Source organism: Coloeus monedula (assembly GCF_965178545.1).
Source record: "Coloeus monedula genome assembly, chromosome: 7".
In the NCBI taxonomy this organism is placed as follows: Eukaryota; Metazoa; Chordata; class Aves; order Passeriformes; family Corvidae; genus Coloeus; species Coloeus monedula.
The window spans coordinates 15,821,941-15,836,360 of NC_138787.1; positions in this window are offsets into that span (position 1 = coordinate 15,821,941).

Here is a 14,420-nt window from a genome sequence, read left to right on the forward strand (position 1 = left end):
GAGCGTAGCACATCCAAATCCTTGCTCCCTCTTTGTCATTCTGCTCAGAACTCACCACAGCCCAATGTCCGATTTCTGGCTCAGTCTAGGGTTGGGGTTAGGGTTAGGGTTATGCCTAGGCATATGCCTAGGGTTAGGGTTCAGAAAACCACAACGTCAGGAGCTCCAGGGATGCTCACCATGCAAAAGGCAGGCCAAGTTGAGCGTAGCACATCCAAATCCTTGCTCCCTCTTTGTCATTCTGCTTGGAACTCACCACAGCCCAATGCCCGATTTCAGGCTCAGACTAGGGTTAGGTTTACGGTTAGGGTTATGCCTAGGGTTAGGGTTCAGAAAATCACAAATCCAGGAGCTCCAGGGATACTCACCATGCAAAAGGCAGGCCAAGTTGAGCGTAGCACATCCAAATCCTTGCTCCCTCTTTGTCATTCTGCTCAGAACTCACCACAACCCAATGCCCAATTTCTGGCTAAGTCTACGGTTAGGGTTAGGGTCATGCCTAGGGTTAGGGTTCAGAAAACCACAAAGCCAGGAGCTCCAGGGATACTCATCATGCAAAAGGCAGGCCAAGTTGAGCGTAGCACATCCAAATCCTTGCTCCCTCTTTGTCATTCTGCTCAGAACTCACCACAGCCCAATGCCTGATTTCTGGCTCAGTCTAGGGTTGGGGTTAGGGTTCGGGTTAGGGTTATGCCTAAGGTTAGGGTTCAGAAAACCACAAAGCCAGGAGCTCCAGGGATGCTCACCATGCAAAAGGCAGGCCAAGTTGAGCGTAGCACATCCAAATCCTTCCTCCCTCTTCGTCATTCTGCTTGGAACTCACCACAGCCCTGTGCCCAATTTCTGGCTAAGTCTAGGGTTAGGGTTAGGGTCATGCCTAGGGTTAGGGTTCAGAAAACCACAAAGCCAGGAGCTCCAGGGATGCTCACCATGCAAAAGGCAGGCCAAGTTGAGCGTAGCACATCCAAATCTTTGCTCCCTCTTTGTCATTCTGCTCAGAACTCACCACAGCCCAATGCCCAATTTCTGGCTCAGTCTAGGGTTGGGGTTAGGGTTAGGGTTATGCCTAGGCATATGCCTAGGGTTAGGGTTCAGAAAACCACAACGCCAGGAGCTCCAGGGATACTCACCATGCAAAAGGCAGGCCAAGTTGAGCGTAGCACATCCAAATCCTTGCTCCCTCTTCGTCATTCTGCTTGGAACTCACCACAGCCCAATGCCCAATTTCAGGCTCAGACTAGGGTTAGGTTTACGGTTAGGGTTATGCCTAGGGTTAGGGTTCAGAAAACCACAAAGCCAGGAGCTCCAGGGATGCTCACCATGCAAAAGGCAGGCCAAGTTGAGCGTAGCACATCCAAATCCTTGCTCCCTCTTTGTCATTCTGCTCAGAACTCACCACAGCCCTGTGCCCAATTTCTGGCTAAGTCTAGGGTTAGGGTTAGGGTCATGCCTAGGGTTAGGGTTCAGAAAACTACAAAGCCAGGAGCTCCAGGGATGCTCACCATGCAAAAGGCAGGCCAAGTTGAGCGTAGCACATTCAAATCCTTGCTCCCTCTTTGTCATTCTGCTCAGAACTCACCACAGCCCAATGCCTGATTTCTGGCTCAAACTAGGGTTGGGGTTAGGGTTAGGGTTAGGGTCATGCCTAGGGTTAGGGTTCAGAAAACCACAAAGCCAGGAGCTCCAGGGATGCTCACCATGCAAAAGGCAGGCCAAGTTGAGCGTAGCACATCCAAATCCTTCCTCCCTCTTCGTCATTCTGCTTGGAACTCACCACAGCCCTGTGCCCAATTTCTGGCCCAGTCTAGGGTTAGGGTTAGGGTCATGCCTAGGGTTAGGGTTCAGAAAACCACAAAGCCAGGAGCTCCAGGGATACTCACCATGCAAAAGGCAGGCCAAGTTGAGCGTAGCACATCCAAATCCTTGCTCCCTCTTTGTCATTCTGCTTGGAACTCACCACAGCCCAATGCCTGATTTCTGGCTCAGTCTAGGGTTGGGGTTAGGGTTCGGGTTAGGGTCATGCCTAGGGTTAGGGATCAGAAAACCACAAAGCCAGGAGCTCCAGGGATGCTCACCATACATAAGGCAGGCCAAGTTGAGCGTAGCACATCCAAATCCTTGCTCCCTCTTTGTCATTCTGCTCAGAACTCACCCCAACCCAATGCCCAATTTCTGGCTAAGTCTAGGGTTAGGGTTAGGGTCATGCCTAGGGTTAGGGTTCAGAAAACCACAAAGCCAGGAGCTCCAGGGATACTCACCATGCAAAAGACAGGCCAAGTTGAGCGTAGCACATCCAAATCCTTGCTCCCTCTTTGTCATTCTGCTCAGAACTCACCACAGCCCAATGCCTGATTTCTGGCTCAAACTAGGGTTGGGGTTAGGGTTCGGGTTAGGGTCATGCCTAGGGTTAGGGTTCAGAAAATCACAAAGCCAGGAGCTCCAGGGATACTCACCACGCAAAAGGCAGGCCTAGTTGAGCGTAGCACATCCAAATCCTTCCTCCCTCTTCGTCATTCTGCTTGGAACTCACCACAGCCCTGTGCCCAATTTCTGGCTAAGTCTAGGGTTAGGGTTAGGGTCATGCCTAGGGTTAGGGTTCAGAAAACCACAAAGCTAGGAGCTCCAGGGATACTCATCATGCAAAAGGCAGGCCAAGTTGAGCGTAGCACATCCAAATCCTTGCTCCCTCTTTGTCATTCTGCTCAGAACTCACCACAGCCCAATGCCTGATTTCTGGCTCAGTCTAGGGTTGGGGTTAGGGTTCGGGTTAGGGTTATGCCTAAGGTTAGGGTTCAGAAAACCACAAAGCCAGGAGCTCCAGGGATGCTCACCATGCAAAAGGCAGGCCAAGTTGAGCATAGCACATCCAAATCCTTGCTCCCTCTTTGTCATTCTGCTTGGAACTCACCACAGCCCAATGCCCGATTTCTGGCTCAATCTAGGGTTGGGGTTAGGGTTAGGGTAATGCCTAGGCTTATGCCTGGGGTTAGGGGTCAGAAAATCACAAAGCCAGGAGCTCCAGGGATGCTCACCATGCAAAAGGCAGGCCAAGTTGAGCGTAGCACATCCAAATCCTTCCTCCCTCTTAGTCATTCTGCTCAGAACTCACCACAGCCCTGTGCCCAATTTCTGGCTAAGTCTAGGGTTAGGGTTAGGGTCATGCCTAGGGTTAGGGTTCAGAAAACTACAAAGCCAGGAGCTCCAGGGATGCTCACCATGCAAAAGGCAGGCCAAGTTGAGCGTAGCACATTCAAATCCTTGCTCCCTCTTTGTCATTCTGCTCAGAACTCACCACAGCCCAATGCCTGATTTCTGGCTCAAACTAGGGTTGGGTTTAGGGTTAGGGTTAGGGTCATGCCTAGGGTTAGGGTTCAGAAAACCACAAAGCCAGGAGCTCCAGGGATGCTCACCATGCAAAAGGCAGGCCAAGTTGAGCGTAGCACATCCAAATCCTTCCTCCCTCTTCGTCATTCTGCTTGGAACTCACCACAGCCCTGTGCCCAATTTCTGGCCCAGTCTAGGGTTAGGGTTAGGGTCATGCCTAGGGTTAGGGTTCAGAAAACCACAAAGCCAGGAGCTCCAGGGATACTCACCATGCAAAAGGCAGGCCAAGTTGAGCGTAGCACATCCAAATCCTTGCTCCCTCTTTGTCATTCTGCTCAGAACTCACCACAGCCCAATGCCTGATTTCTGGCTCAGTCTAGGGTTGGGGTTAGGGTTCGGGTTAGGGTCATGCCTAGGGTTAGGGATCAGAAAACCACAAAGCCAGGAGCTCCAGGGATGCTCACCATACATAAGGCAGGCCAAGTTGAGCGTAGCACATCCAAATCCTTGCTCCCTCTTTGTCATTCTGCTCAGAACTCACCACAACCCAATGCCCAATTTCTGGCTAAGTCTAGGGTTAGGGTTAGGGTCATGCCTAGGGTTAGGGTTCAGAAAACCACAAAGCCAGGAGCTCCAGGGATACTCCTCATGCAAAAGACAGGCCAAGTTGAGCGTAGCACATCCAAATCCTTGCTCCCTCTTCGTCATTCTGCTCAGAACTCACCACAGCCCAATGCCTGATTTCTGGCTCAGTCTAGGGTTGGGGTTAGGGTTAGGGTTTTGCCTAGGGTTAGGGTTCAGAAAACCACAAAGCCAGGAGCTCCAGGGATGCTCACCATGCAAAAGGCAGGCCAAGTTGAGCATAGCACATCCAAATCCTTGCTCCCTCTTTGTCATTCTGCTCAGAACTCACCACAGCCCAATGCCCGATTTCAGGCTCAAACTGGGGTTGGGGTTAGGGTTAGGGTTATGCCTAGGCTTATGCCTGGGGTTAGGGGTCAGAAAATCACAAAGCCAGGAGCTCCAGGGATACTCACCATGCAAAAGGCAGGCCAAGTTGAGCGTAGCACATCCAAATCCTTCCTCCCTCTTCGTCATTCTGCTTGGAACTCACCACAGCCCTGTGCCCAATTTCTGGCTAAGTCTAGGGTTAGGGTTAGGGTCATGCCTAGGGTTAGGGTTCAGAAAATCACAAAGCCAGGAGCTCCAGGGATACTCATCATGCAAAAGGCAGGCCAAGTTGAGCGTAGCACATCCAAATCCTTGCTCCCTCTTTGTCATTCTGCTCAGAACTCACCACAGCCCAATGCCTGATTTCTGGCTCAAACTAGGGTTGGGGTTAGGGTTAGGGTTAGGGTCATGCCTAGGGTTAGGGTTCAGAAAATCACAAAGCCAGGAGCTCCAGGGATACTCACCACGCAAAAGGCAGGCCTAGTTGAGCGTAGCACATCCAAATCCTTCCTCCCTCTTCGTCATTCTGCTTGGAACTCACCACAGCCCTGTGCCCAATTTCTGGCTAAGTCTAGGGTTAGGGTTAGGGTCATGCCTAGGGTTAGGGTTCAGAAAACCACAAAGCCAGGAGCTCCAGGGATACTCACCATGCAAAAGGCAGGCCAAGGTGGGCGTAGCACATCCAAATCCTTGCTCCCTCTTTGTCATTCTGCTCAGAACTCACCACAGCCCAATGCCTGATTTCTGGCTCAGTCTAGGGTTGGGGTTAGGGTTCGGGTTAGGGTCATGCCTAGGGTTAGGGATCAGAAAACCACAAAGCCAGGAGCTCCAGGGATGCTCACCATACATAAGGCAGGCCAAGTTGAGCGTAGCACATCCAAATCCTTGCTCCCTCTTTGTCATTCTGCTCAGAACTCACCACAACCCAATGCCCAATTTCTGGCTAAGTCTAGGGTTAGGGTTAGGGTCATGCCTAGGGTTAGGGTTCAGAAAACCACAAAGCCAGGAGCTCCAGGGATACTCATCATGCAAAAGGCAGGCCAAGTTGAGCGTAGCACATCCAAATCCTTGCTCCCTCTTCGTCATTCTGCTCAGAACTCACCACAGCCCAATGCCTGATTTCTGGCTCAGTCTAGGGTTGGGGTTCGGGTTAGGGTTATGCCTAGGGTTAGGGTTCAGAAAACCACAAAGCCAGGAGCTCCAGGGATGCTCACCATGCAAAAGGCAGGCCAAGTTGAGCGTAGCACATCCAAATCCTTCCTCCCTCTTTGTCATTCTGCTCAGAACTCACCACAGCCCTGTGCCCAATTTCTGGCTAAGTCTAGGGTTAGGGTTAGGGTCATGCCTAGGGTTAGGGTTCAGAAAACCACAAAGCCAGGAGCTCCAGGGATGCTCACCATGCAAAAGGCAGGCCAAGTTGAGCGTAGCACATCCAAATCCTTGCTCCCTCTTTGTCATTCTGCTTGGAACTCACCACAGCCCAATGCCCGATTTCTGGCTCAATCTAGGGTTGGGGTTAGGGTTATGCCTAGGCTTATGCCTGGGGTTAGGGGTCAGAAAATCACAAAGCCAGGAGCTCCAGGGATGCTCACCATGCAAAAGGCAGGCCAAGTTGAGCGTAGCACATCCAAATCCTTGCTCCCTCTTCGTCATTCTGCTTGGAACTCACCACAGCCCTGTGCTCAATTTCTGGCCCAGTCTAGGGTTAGGGTTAGGGTCATGCCTAGGGTTAGGGTTCAGAAAACCACAAAGCCAGGAGCTCCAGGGATGCTCACCATGCAAAAGGCAGGCCAAGTTGAGCGTAGCACATCCAAATCCTTCCTCCCTCTTCGTCATTCTGCTTGGAACTCACCACAGCCCTGTGCCCAATTTCTGGCCCAGTCTAGGGTTAGGGTTAGGGTCATGCCTAGGGTTAGGGTTCAGAAAACCACAAAGCCAGGAGCTCCAGGGATACTCACCATGCAAAAGGCAGGCCAAGTTGAGCGTAGCACATCCAAATCCTTGCTCCCTCTTTGTCATTCTGCTCAGAACTCACCACAGCCCAATGCCTGATTTCTGGCTCAGTCTAGGGTTGGGGTTAGGGTTCGGGTTAGGGTCATGCCTAGGGTTAGGGATCAGAAAACCACAAAGCCAGGAGCTCCAGGGATGCTCACCATACATAAGGCAGGCCAAGTTGAGCGTAGCACATCCAAATCCTTGCTCCCTCTTTGTCATTCTGCTCAGAACTCACCACAACCCAATGCCCAATTTCTGGCTAAGTCTAGGGTTAGGGTTAGGGTCATGCCTAGGGTTAGGGTTCAGAAAACCACAAAGCCAGGAGCTCCAGGGATACTCCTCATGCAAAAGACAGGCCAAGTTGAGCGTAGCACATCCAAATCCTTGCTCCCTCTTCGTCATTCTGCTCAGAACTCACCACAGCCCAATGCCTGATTTCTGGCTCAGTCTAGGGTTGGGGTTAGGGTTAGGGTTTTGCCTAAGGTTAGGGTTCAGAAAACCACAAAGCCAGGAGCTCCAGGGATGCTCACCATGCAAAAGGCAGGCCAAGTTGAGCGTAGCACATCCAAATCCTTGCTCCCTCTTTGTCATTCTGCTCAGAACTCACCACAGCCCAATGCCCGATTTCAGGCTCAAACTGGGGTTGGGGTTAGGGTTAGGGTTATGCCTAGGCTTATGCCTGGGGTTAGGGGTCAGAAAATCACAAAGCCAGGAGCTCCAGGGATACTCACCATGCAAAAGGCAGGCCAAGTTGAGCGTAGCACATCCAAATCCTTCCTCCCTCTTCGTCATTCTGCTTGGAACTCACCACAGCCCTGTGCCCAATTTCTGGCTAAGTCTAGGGTTAGGGTTAGGGTCATGCCTAGGGTTAGGGTTCAGAAAACCACAAAGCCAGGAGCTCCAGGGATACTCATCATGCAAAAGGCAGGCCAAGTTGAGCGTAGCACATCCAAATCCTTGCTCCCTCTTTGTCATTCTGCTCAGAACTCACCACAGCCCAATGCCTGATTTCTGGCTCAAACTAGGGTTGGGGTTAGGGTTAGGGTTAGGGTCATGCCTAGGGTTAGGGTTCAGAAAATCACAAAGCCAGGAGCTCCAGGGATACTCACCACGCAAAAGGCAGGCCTAGTTGAGCGTAGCACATCCAAATCCTTCCTCCCTCTTCGTCATTCTGCTTGGAACTCACCACAGCCCTGTGCCCAATTTCTGGCTAAGTCTAGGGTTAGGGTTAGGGTCATGCCTAGGGTTAGGGTTCAGAAAACCACAAAGCCAGGAGCTCCAGGGATACTCACCATGCAAAAGGCAGGCCAAGTTGAGCGTAGCACATCCAAATCCTTGCTCCCTCTTTGTCATTCTGCTCAGAACTCACCACAGCCCAATGCCTGATTTCTGGCTCAGTCTAGGGTTGGGGTTAGGGTTCGGGTTAGGGTCATGCCTAGGGTTAGGGATCAGAAAACCACAAAGCCAGGAGCTCCAGGGATGCTCACCATACATAAGGCAGGCCAAGTTGAGCGTAGCACATCCAAATCCTTGCTCCCTCTTTGTCATTCTGCTCAGAACTCACCACAACCCAATGCCCAATTTCTGGCTAAGTCTAGGGTTAGGGTTAGGGTCATGCCTAGGGTTAGGGTTCAGAAAACCACAAAGCCAGGAGCTCCAGGGATACTCATCATGCAAAAGGCAGGCCAAGTTGAGCGTAGCACATCCAAATCCTTGCTCCCTCTTCGTCATTCTGCTCAGAACTCACCACAGCCCAATGCCTGATTTCTGGCTCAGTCTAGGGTTGGGGTTCGGGTTAGGGTTATGCCTAGGGTTAGGGTTCAGAAAACCACAAAGCCAGGAGCTCCAGGGATGCTCACCATGCAAAAGGCAGGCCAAGTTGAGCGTAGCACATCCAAATCCTTGCTCCCTCTTTGTCATTCTGCTCAGAACTCACCACAGCCCAATGCCCGATTTCTGGCTCAAACTGGGGTTGGGGTTAGGGTTAGGGTTATGCCTAGGCTTATGCCTGGGGTTAGGGGTCAGAAAATCACAAAGCCAGGAGCTCCAGGGATGCTCACCATGCAAAAGGCAGGCCAAGTTGAGCGTAGCACATCCAAATCCTTGCTCCCTCTTTGTCATTCTGCTTGGAACTCACCACAGCCCAATGCCCGATTTCTGGCTCAATCTAGGGTTGGGGTTAGGGTCATGCCTAGGGTTAGGGTTCAGAAAACCACAAAGCCAGGAGCTCCAGGGATGCTCACCATGCAAAAGGCAGGCCAAGTTGAGCGTAGCACATCCAAATCCTTGCTCCCTCTTTGTCATTCTGCTCAGAACTCACCACAGCCCAATGCCCGATTTCAGGCTCAAACTGGGGTTGGGGTTAGGGTTAGGGTTATGCCTAGGCTTATGCCTGGGGTTAGGGGTCAGAAAATCACAAAGCCAGGAGCTCCAGGGATACTCACCATGCAAAAGGCAGGCCAAGTTGAGCGTAGCACATCCAAATCCTTCCTCCCTCTTCGTCATTCTGCTTGGAACTCACCACAGCCCTGTGCCCAATTTCTGGCTAAGTCTAGGGTTAGGGTTAGGGTCATGCCTAGGGTTAGGGTTCAGAAAACCACAAAGCCAGGAGCTCCAGGGATACTCACCATGCAAAAGGCAGGCCAAGTTGAGCGTAGCACATCCAAATCCTTGCTCCCTCTTTGTCATTCTGCTCAGAACTCACCACAGCCCAATGCCTGATTTCTGGCTCAAACTAGGGTTGGGGTTAGGGTTAGGGTTAGGGTCATGCCTAGGGTTAGGGTTCAGAAAATCACAAAGCCAGGAGCTCCAGGGATACTCACCACGCAAAAGGCAGGCCTAGTTGAGCGTAGCACATCCAAATCCTTCCTCCCTCTTCGTCATTCTGCTTGGAACTCACCACAGCCCTGTGCCCAATTTCTGGCTAAGTCTAGGGTTAGGGTTAGGGTCATGCCTAGGGTTAGGGTTCAGAAAACCACAAAGCCAGGAGCTCCAGGGATACTCACCATGCAAAAGGCAGGCCAAGGTGGGCGTAGCACATCCAAATCCTTGCTCCCTCTTTGTCATTCTGCTCAGAACTCACCACAGCCCAATGCCTGATTTCTGGCTCAGTCTAGGGTTGGGGTTAGGGTTCGGGTTAGGGTCATGCCTAGGGTTAGGGATCAGAAAACCACAAAGCCAGGAGCTCCAGGGATGCTCACCATACATAAGGCAGGCCAAGTTGAGCGTAGCACATCCAAATCCTTGCTCCCTCTTTGTCATTCTGCTCAGAACTCACCACAGCCCAATGCCCGATTTCTGGCTCAAACTGGGGTTGGGGTTAGGGTTAGGGTTATGCCTAGGCTTATGCCTGGGGTTAGGGGTCAGAAAATCACAAAGCCAGGAGCTCCAGGGATGCTCACCATGCAAAAGGCAGGCCAAGTTGAGCGTAGCACATCCAAATCCTTCCTCCCTCTTTGTCATTCTGCTCAGAACTCACCACAGCCCTGTGCCCAATTTCTGGCTAAGTCTAGGGTTAGGGTTAGGGTCATGCCTAGGGTTAGGGTTCAGAAAATCACAAAGCCAGGAGCTCCAGGGATACTCATCATGCAAAAGGCAGGCCAAGTTGAGCGTAGCACATCCAAATCCTTGCTCCCTCTTTGTCATTCTGCTCAGAACTCACCACAGCCCAATGCCTGATTTCTGGCTCAAACTAGGGTTGGGGTTAGGGTTAGGGTTAGGGTCATGCCTAGGGTTAGGGTTCAGAAAATCACAAAGCCAGGAGCTCCAGGGATGCTCACCATACATAAGGCAGGCCAAGTTGAGCGTAGCACATCCAAATCCTTGCTCCCTCTTTGTCATTCTGCTCAGAACTCACCACAGCCCAATGCCTGATTTCTGGCTCAGTCTAGGGTTGGGGTTAGGGTTCGGGTTAGGGTTATGCCTAAGGTTAGGGTTCAGAAAACCACAAAGCCAGGAGCTCCAGGGATACTCACCATGCAAAAGGCAGGCCAAGTTGAGCATAGCACATCCAAATCCTTGCTCCCTCTTTGTCATTCTGCTCAGAACTCACCACAGCCCAATGCCCGATTTCTGGCTCAATCTAGGGTTGGGGTTAGGGTTAGGGTAATGCCTAGGCTTATGCCTGGGGTTAGGGGTCAGAAAACCACAAAGCCAGGAGCTCCAGGGATGCTCACCATGCAAAAGGCAGGCCAAGTTGAGCGTAGCACATCCATATCCTTCCTCCCTCTTCGTCATTCTGCTCAGAACTCACCACAGCCCTGTGCCCAATTTCTGGCTAAGTCTAGGGTTAGGGTTAGGGTCATGCCTAGGGTTAGGGTTCAGAAAACCACAAAGCCAGGAGCTCCAGGGATGCTCACCATGCAAAAGGCAGGCCAAGTTGAGCGTAGCACATCCAAATCCTTGCTCCCTCTTTGTCATTCTGCTTGGAACTCACCACAGCCCTGTGCCCAATTTCTGGCCCAGTCTAGGGTTAGGGTTAGGGTCATGCCTAGGGTTAGGGTTCAGAAAACCACAAAGCCAGGAGCTCCAGGGATACTCATCATGCAAAAGGCAGGCCAAGTTGAGCGTAGCACATCCAAATCCTTGCTCCCTCTTTGTCATTCTGCTCAGAACTCACCACAACCCAATGCCCAATTTCTGGCTAAGTCTAGGGTTAGGGTTAGGGTCATGCCTAGGGTTAGGGTTCAGAAAACCACAAAGCCAGGAGCTCCAGGGATACTCATCATGCAAAAGGCAGGCCAAGTTGAGCGTAGCACATCCAAATCCTTGCTCCCTCTTTGTCATTCTGCTCAGAACTCACCACAGCCCAATGCCTGATTTCTGGCTCAGTCTAGGGTTGGGGTTAGGGTTAGGGTTATGCCTAGGGTTAGGGTTCAGAAAACCACAAAGCCAGGAGCTCCAGGGATGCTCACCATGCAAAAGGCAGGCCAAGTTGAGCGTAGCACATCCAAATCCTTGCTCCCTCTTTGTCATTCTGCTCAGAACTCACCACAGCCCAATGCCCGATTTCTGGCTCAAACTGGGGTTGGGGTTAGGGTTAGGGTTATGCCTAGGCTTATGCCTGGGGTTAGGGGTCAGAAAATCACAAAGCCAGGAGCTCCAGGGATGCTCACCATGCAAAAGGCAGGCCAAGTTGAGCGTAGCACATCCAAATCCTTCCTCCCTCTTCGTCATTCTGCTTGGAACTCACCACAGCCCTGTGCCCAATTTCTGGCTAAGTCTAGGGTTAGGGTTAGGGTCATGCCTAGGGTTAGGGGTCAGAAAACCACAAAGCCAGGAGCTCCAGGGATGCTCACCATGCAAAAGGCAGGCCAAGTTGAGCGTAGCACATCCAAATCCTTGCTCCCTCTTTGTCATTCTGCTCAGAACTCACCACAGCCCTGTGCCCAATTTCTGGCTAAGTCTAGGGTTAGGGTTAGGGTCATGCCTAGGGTTAGGGTTCAGAAAACCACAACGCCAGGAGCTCCAGGGATGCTCACCATGCAAAAGGCAGGCCAAGTTGAGCGTAGCACATCCAAATCCTTGCTCCCTCTTTGTCATTCTGCTCAGAACTCACCACAACCCAATGCCCAATTTCTGGCTAAGTCTAGGGTTAGGGTTAGGGTCATGCCTAGGGTTAGGGTTCAGAAAACCACAAAGCCAGGAGCTCCAGGGATACTCATCATGCAAAAGGCAGGCCAAGTTGAGCGTAGCACATCCAAATCCTTGCTCCCTCTTTGTCATTCTGCTCAGAACTCACCACAGCCCAATGCCTGATTTCTGGCTCAGTCTAGGGTTGGGGTTAGGGTTCGGGTTAGGGTTATGCCTAAGGTTAGGGTTCAGAAAACCACAAAGCCAGGAGCTCCAGGGATACTCACCATGCAAAAGGCAGGCCAAGTTGAGCATAGCACATCCAAATCCTTGCTCCCTCTTTGTCATTCTGCTCAGAACTCACCACAGCCCAATGCCTGATTTCTGGCTCAATCTAGGGTTGGGGTTAGGGTTCGGGTTAGGGTCATGCCTAGGGTTAGGGATCGGAAAACCACAAAGCCAGGAGCTCCAGGGATGCTCACCATACATAAGGCAGGCCAAGTTGAGCGTAGCACATCCAAATCCTTGCTCCCTCTTTGTCATTCTGCTCAGAACTCACCACAACCCAATGCCCAATTTCTGGCTAAGTCTAGGGTTAGGGTTAGGGTCATGCCTAGGGTTAGGGTTCAGAAAACCACAAAGCCAGGAGCTCCAGGGATACTCCTCATGCAAAAGACAGGCCAAGTTGAGCGTAGCACATCCAAATCCTTGCTCCCTCTTCGTCATTCTGCTCAGAACTCACCACAGCCCAATGCCTGATTTCTGGCTCAGTCTAGGGTTGGGGTTAGGGTTAGGGTCATGCCTAGGGTTAGGGTTCAGAAAATCACAAAGCCAGGAGCTCCAGGGATGCTCACCATGCAAAAGGCAGGCCAAGTTGAGCGTAGCACATCCAAATCCTTGCTCCCTCTTTGTCATTCTGCTCAGAACTCACCACAGCCCAATGTCCGATTTCTGGCTCAGTCTAGGGTTGGGGTTAGGGTTAGGGTTATGCCTAGGCATATGCCTAGGGTTAGGGTTCAGAAAACCACAACGTCAGGAGCTCCAGGGATGCTCACCATGCAAAAGGCAGGCCAAGTTGAGCGTAGCACATCCAAATCCTTGCTCCCTCTTTGTCATTCTGCTTGGAACTCACCACAGCCCAATGCCCGATTTCAGGCTCAGACTAGGGTTAGGTTTACGGTTAGGGTTATGCCTAGGGTTAGGGTTCAGAAAATCACAAATCCAGGAGCTCCAGGGATACTCACCATGCAAAAGGCAGGCCAAGTTGAGCGTAGCACATCCAAATCCTTGCTCCCTCTTTGTCATTCTGCTCAGAACTCACCACAACCCAATGCCCAATTTCTGGCTAAGTCTACGGTTAGGGTTAGGGTCATGCCTAGGGTTAGGGTTCAGAAAACCACAAAGCCAGGAGCTCCAGGGATACTCATCATGCAAAAGGCAGGCCAAGTTGAGCGTAGCACATCCAAATCCTTGCTCCCTCTTTGTCATTCTGCTCAGAACTCACCACAGCCCAATGCCTGATTTCTGGCTCAGTCTAGGGTTGGGGTTAGGGTTCGGGTTAGGGTTATGCCTAAGGTTAGGGTTCAGAAAACCACAAAGCCAGGAGCTCCAGGGATGCTCACCATGCAAAAGGCAGGCCAAGTTGAGCGTAGCACATCCAAATCCTTCCTCCCTCTTCGTCATTCTGCTTGGAACTCACCACAGCCCTGTGCCCAATTTCTGGCTAAGTCTAGGGTTAGGGTTAGGGTCATGCCTAGGGTTAGGGTTCAGAAAACCACAAAGCCAGGAGCTCCAGGGATGCTCACCATGCAAAAGGCAGGCCAAGTTGAGCGTAGCACATCCAAATCTTTGCTCCCTCTTTGTCATTCTGCTCAGAACTCACCACAGCCCAATGCCCAATTTCTGGCTCAGTCTAGGGTTGGGGTTAGGGTTAGGGTTATGCCTAGGCATATGCCTAGGGTTAGGGTTCAGAAAACCACAACGCCAGGAGCTCCAGGGATACTCACCATGCAAAAGGCAGGCCAAGTTGAGCGTAGCACATCCAAATCCTTGCTCCCTCTTCGTCATTCTGCTTGGAACTCACCACAGCCCAATGCCCAATTTCAGGCTCAGACTAGGGTTAGGTTTACGGTTAGGGTTATGCCTAGGGTTAGGGTTCAGAAAACCACAAAGCCAGGAGCTCCAGGGATGCTCACCATGCAAAAGGCAGGCCAAGTTGAGCGTAGCACATCCAAATCCTTGCTCCCTCTTTGTCATTCTGCTCAGAACTCACCACAGCCCTGTGCCCAATTTCTGGCTAAGTCTAGGGTTAGGGTTAGGGTCATGCCTAGGGTTAGGGTTCAGAAAACTACAAAGCCAGGAGCTCCAGGGATGCTCACCATGCAAAAGGCAGGCCAAGTTGAGCGTAGCACATTCAAATCCTTGCTCCCTCTTTGTCATTCTGCTCAGAACTCACCACAGCCCAATGCCTGATTTCTGGCTCAAACTAGGGTTGGGGTTAGGGTTAGGGTTAGGGTCATGCCTAGGGTTAGGGTTCAGAAAACCACAAAGCCAGGAGCTCCAGGGATGCTCACCATGCA